The sequence below is a fragment of the Nannobrachium achirus genome (assembly GCF_963921795.1).
Source record: "Nannobrachium achirus genome assembly, chromosome: 3".
Lineage (NCBI taxonomy): Eukaryota > Metazoa > Chordata > Actinopteri > Myctophiformes > Myctophidae > Nannobrachium > Nannobrachium achirus.
Genome location: NC_137812.1, coordinates 15,861,357 through 15,867,935, shown reverse-complemented (window position 1 = coordinate 15,867,935; position 6,579 = coordinate 15,861,357).

Below are 6,579 nucleotides of genomic sequence, written 5' to 3'. Positions count from 1 at the left end.
CATAAGGGGTAAATACATACTGTACGTGTTTCATAATCACTTAATTAATGATTAACTCAAGACACACAAGACTCACGGAACTCACAGATACGCTGAACGCAATACTTGATTTACGTGTGTGAATTTGAGGAAGTGTTACCCACTGGCAAAGTGAAGCGCTGGACCGTGTACTGTATGTGAGCACGCTGCAGCTTATACACCGCAGGGGTGCGGTGGCACCCTAGGGTGCTGTGACGCTAGTCGAGGGGGGGGATATTCTCTCAAGTTTACCTTGTGACATATTGTGTCTTAAGGTGTACATGTTTAGATTTACGTAGGATAATAACAGTATGACATATAAGGTGTTTCGAAGTGAGTGTGATTAAGGGGGTTGCCGTGGATTAAAACAGTCATTTACAGGGGTGAACCAGAGCCAAAAAAATAACCACTGGTGTAGAGGTGAGGTTGCACATGACCCAGATAACCATAGACGTGCTATGCTCTCAGACAGACCAGATGAAACACACTGATGAAACACCCAGCAAGATCCTCATAGTAGGTAGCAAGATAAGACCTGGCTATATGTTCCCGTCGGCAACAGGGATGCGTGTGACCTTTATTTTCCTGTACAGGTTAAAAACTACAAAGGAGTAAAACATAAAACATGGCACGCTGGGCAAGACCTGGCCTTGGATAACACCACGCTCATCTGTCTCAAGTGTCATGGATGAACTTGGTGTTTGCACTTTCTTCGTTTACGGCCCTTGCATCTACAACGTTGAGATTTCAAATATAAAGTTCTCACCCCATGGCCACGGATGTCACAATTCACTTTGGGCACGTATAGGTACACATATCTCCCGTATTGTTCAATATAAAAAGCATTTTAATCCTTGCCATTTTCTCCATATTTCCTCCATATGCTTTCAACTATGCTACCCTATCGGCTGGGAGGTGTAATGCATTCTGATACAGTATAACGCTATGAGAAAATGGCTTTTATAAAACGGAAGATGCGGGTACTTATACCCACCCGAAGTGAATTGTAACATACATAGTCATGGGGTATTTGAAATCTGAACGTTTATGTAGATGTAATGGAGAAAGAATTGTGCAAAAACCAGGTTGAAGTTCATTATCATATCAGGTTTCAGGGCTAGGCAACATCTAGCCGGTCAAGTGTCTAAACGGAAGTACCGGAATTTGGCGGAAGTACCTACCGCCCAAGGAAATGACGTTTAAAAACTGTTAAGATTCTCTTTTAATGCAAACATGAAACTTTACAATCAACACATTTAGCCCATTGAGACCTGAGGCCGATTCTAAAAGTGTTCCTCAACGTTTGGAGGCACGCTCGGGATGAAGAAGTACTTCCGGGTGCTTCATGCACTGGTGGGTGGGGCCGTCTCTTCCCTAGATATAATAGGCTATATGCGCATCAGCCATATTGGAGAGGAGGAGTGTCTCTTCTCACTTCCTTCAAACGTGTTACCAATGATACAATGAAGGCTCTGTTCCATTTCATGTAGCACAGTGGTTCTCAAACCTTTTATTTTAAGGACCCCCATTTTAATGGGTCATTTGGAACCCCCAAGGAAGGCTCTCTCCAAAATGGCTGCTGTGCATACAGCCTTTAGATTCTATGTCAGAGGAGTGGAGAGGGCACGCGGTGCGTGGATGTGAAGGTGAGAACAAACCAGCCGTACGTTAACGAGTTAAGGAGTCTAGGGCGCTTGGAGCCAAAGACAGTTTTAGCAAAACTTCAAAGAAGGAAAACAGGCCGTTTTGGTAACGCACTAATGCTCTTCAAGATACAAGAGGGTTTATTTGTCGCTTTCTCTATACAAGCCATGATAATGGTGCATGTGGCATATTCAGCAAGACTGTGCGAACGGCAATAGCAAGATAACAATGATAATCATTATCATTATAATACTGCATGTAAAATTATATATATATATATATATATATATATATATATATATATATATATATATATATATATATATATATATATGTAAAGAGAATAATTTAGTACAGGTAAAAGGTAACAACACTGGGGAATGTACAGTGTACAGCATATTAGGGTGCATGAGATTAGTGCATTATCGAATTATAGAATGCTTTCCATTCCACCTCGTCACAAGCGCTCCAATTTGCATTTGCAATTTAGGCATTTAGCAGACGCTCTTATCCACGAGTGACTAACAATAAACAAGGTAATTAATCACATAAATAGAACGCAGAGAGAACGGTGCAGTACGTGCCTCAAGAAACTAGGACACCAGGCCTGTGTTGTTTGTCCTTGTTTTCAGATGGGGGGTCCATGGACCAATACATATTCATTTGGGTTTGACTTGAGACACAGGCATGCATTGACGTATCATGTGGGATGCTGTGGGTGGTGGTATAGCACAGTGTTTCTCAACCTGTGGGTGGGACCCCCAGGGGGTCCCCACATTATCCCTACTGTGACCGGGGGTCACATGATTAGGGACCAGCATTCCTGGTGATGCCAGTGGTGATGTCACTGGCATTGCCAGTGACATCACCACTGGCATCACCAGGTGGCAGTGGCACCTGGTGCCCACCACTGGCATCACCAGTGGTGGGCACACCTCATGGCATGCTCTGCTGGCGCACAAGTAGGCCAAACATGTATGGCCTACTTGTGCACGAGGCACAAGTTGGCACCTCGACAGAGTGCATTTCTAGTTCACAGATGTGCTGATCATTACATCACGCTGTCTACTCCAATCAGAGCTCTCGCTCAGTAAGGGAGGCTCCTTTAAATACGGCTTGCATTCACTATAGCTCTGCTTGTCTTTGATCTGAAGCTTCGGATCTGCTGCTGTTTAATCACTGTATCAAAACAAACAGCGAACTATAGGCTACTATAAAAAAAACTGGTCAAACATTGGCCAAATTGTAAATAATATAAGAAAGAGGGAAAAACAATGAAAATAACAGATCAAGCTCACAACGCCTCCCCAGTTCAAATATGACTATTTCGGGGGTCACAACCTGAAAAGGTAATTGAGAACCACTGGTATAGAAGAGTATAGGGGAGCTTATTTGAGGCCATCCCTCTCCACAAAGAGCCGTGGCTTCCCCACGGTTGTCCCAGCCGCTTCCCTTCCAATCCCTGCACCGGCTTATTCATTCCTTTTATGTTTATTTTATCAGCCCATCATCCGTCAGCCCAAAACAATTAGAACGCCCACCCCACCGTCCCGCTATCTCATCATCTATAAATGAGCTGATTGAATGAGGTTGGCCGGGCTGGGGCTGTGTGCTTATGCATGAGAATCCAAACAAAAACACACACACACACACACACACACACACACACACACACACACACACACACACACACACACACACACACACACACACACACACGTGCACACGCACACACTGGGGTGTAAGGTAACAAAATACATTTACTTAAGTACTGTACTTATGTACAATTTTTAGGTATTTGTATTTTAGTATTTCCAATTTCCAATACTTTTAGTTCTATACTCCACTACATCTCAGATCCAAGTATTGCAATTTTACAGCACACTACATTTATTTAAAAATGCTAGTACTAGTTACTTTGCAGATTTAAATTATAATATTATAAAACATACCTTAACATAGCCATATTCTATACCATAGCTATTTGAAAATAGCTGATCTACAAGCTCACAACGCGACACTTGTAGATCTGCTATTACTTTTGGTACTTTTAAGTACATTTTGATCCCACCACTTTCATAACTTCTACTCAAGTACATTTTGAATTGGCTCTGCAGTGTTTTTGTTCTGCCGAATCCAATAGTCTAGCCTCGCCAGTGGCACTTCTACCAGTTGGAATAAAACGTGGAAATACAAAACGAAAAAAAAAAAGGCAGAAGTAGCACATCTACAAGCTCAAAATGAATGAATGCTAATTTTTCTCTTATGCCTATATTGTCACAACAAACATTACAAAATGAGTTTCAAGCTTGCAGATCTGCTACTTGGGATGATTTTGGTTGACTCTGCGGTACAGTATGATTGTAGCGTCACGGCCGGGAGGCGAACCCGGGACCCCGATTTGCCAGGTATGTGCACTGACCAGTCAGCCAAAGTGCCAGACACGTTGGCGAGAGCCAACGCACATACCGTATAGCCTACAGTCGTCCCCTCTACCTGGAAGCGCGACCACGCGCGCCGGCCAGGATCTAAGATCGACTTTGAAACCGGGGGGTTCAAACGCAACTCAGGGGGGGACAGTCGTCGACTACCAGCCGGCCAGGTCTACAACGCCGAGGATTAATTACTCCTACTTGTACCGCTGCCACCAATGTAGCTTCACGGCCGGGATGCGAACCCGGGACCCCGATTTGCCAGGTATGTACGCTGACCAGTCAGCCAAAGTGCCAGGCACATTGGCGAGAGCCAACGCACATACAGTATAGCCTACATGATCAAGTAGGATAGTTAATTCATGGAAAAACACCAAAAGTTAAAACATAGAGATAAGAGGTTTCTGCCCGACTGCGACGTTATCCACTATGGAACGTATCAGCAAAAGGAATTGATTCCAGTCTACAGTCACGCACGCACACACACACACACACACACACACACACACACACACACACACACACACCCCCCGAGTATGTCCTACGGAGTCTTTTAAAATCGTGATAGTTTTTCGTTATTAATTTGGGGGGACAGGAGGAGGGGGCCTGGTGGTTTATCATCTCTACACAATTTTTCCTCCTCGCAGACACATTGATAAATGAGCTCTGCTGGGAGGGGAGACACAGCTGAGCTGCTCCGAGGAGAGATTTGTCTCACAGGAAGAAGAGACATGATCACGACACAGACACACACACACACACACACACACACACACACACAGAAAGAGAGAGACACACACACATACACAGAAAGAGAGAGAGACAGACACACATTTGGGAAGCCGTATAAATCGATCCCCCGGCTCTTCCCGGCTTTGTGTCGAGGTGCCCTTGAGCAAGAAACTGAACCCTCAAGCGCTCCCAGTCAGGGAGGTTCCTTCCATCACTTGGTGTGAATGTGACACACATGGATACAGGCACTATGGCAGTGGTTCTAATGGATACAGGCACTATGGCAGTGGTTCTAATGGACACAGGCTCTATGGCAGTGGTTCTAATGGATACAAGCACTATGGTAGTGGTTCTAATGGATACAGGCACTATGGCAGTGGTTCTAATGGATACAAGCACTATGGTAGTGGTTCTAATGGATACAGGCACTATGGCAGTGGTTCTAATGGATACAGGCACTATGGCAGTGGTTCTAATGTGGAACGACCTCCCCGACCATCTGAGAGCACCACAGTCCATTGACATTTTTAAAGGGGGACTAAAGACTTTTCTTTTTAACAAGGCGTTTGCCTAGGCCCTAGACAGTCTTTGGATGTTTTTTCGTGTTTTTCTTAGCTGTGTATAGGTGATCAATGTTCTGATTTTATTCACTGTGTTTCTCGTTTTAATTCTTAGTTGTCTTCTTAATGTTTTTCGATTTTAATGTAGCACTTTGAGATTTGCTTCAAATGTAAAGTGCGTTATAAATAAAATGTATTATTATTATTATTAATGGATACAGGCACTATAGTGGTTCTAATGGATACATACACTATGGCAGTGGTTCTAATGGATACAGGCACTATGGCAGTGGTTCTAATGGATACAGGCACTATGGCAGTGGTTCTAGTGGATACAGGCACTATGGCAGTGGTTCTAATGGACACAGGCTCTATGGCAGTGGTTCTAATGGATACAGGCTCTATGGCAGTGGTTCTAATGGATACAGGCTCTATGGCAGTGGTTCTAATGGATACAGGCACTATGGCAGTGGTTCTAATGGATACAGGCTCTATGGCAGTGGTTCTAATGGATACAGGCACTATGGCAGTGGTTCTAATGGATACAGGCTCTATGGCAGTGGTTCTAATGGATACAGGCTCTATGGCAGTGGTTCTAATGGATACAGGCTCTATGGCAGTGGTTCTAATGGATACAGTCACTATGGCAGTGGTTCTAATGGATACAGGCTCTATGGCAGTGGTTCTAATGTATACAGGCTCTATGGCAGTGGTTCTAATGGATACAGGCACTATGGCAGTGGTTCTAATGGATACAGGCTCTATGGCAGTGGTTCTAATGGATACAGGCACTATGGCAGTGGTTCTAATGGATACAGGCACTATGGCAGTGGTTCTAAAAAACTTTTTCAACTCCAAAAAACATACATTTTGGGGTCTCTCCGGGACCCGAACATTATACGAAAACCTGTTATGAATTTAAGTCAAATTGTGTTAAGACAAAAACAGTGAAAATAGGTGATCTACAAATTCACAAAAGTGAACAGTGTAGTAAAAGCTTGTGAACATTGTGGTTGAAATATATAACTTTTAAACATAGAAAGGTAGACGCCTCCTTCGGTTCTGGGGCATATATGCATTGCGGGACCGAGGGATTCTGCATTGTCTTCCGCATGCATCGCTTCCACATGCGTCACAGAAACGGAAGATGGTAGGCCAATCAGAGGAAGATGGGGCCGGGTCTTAAGGGGGTT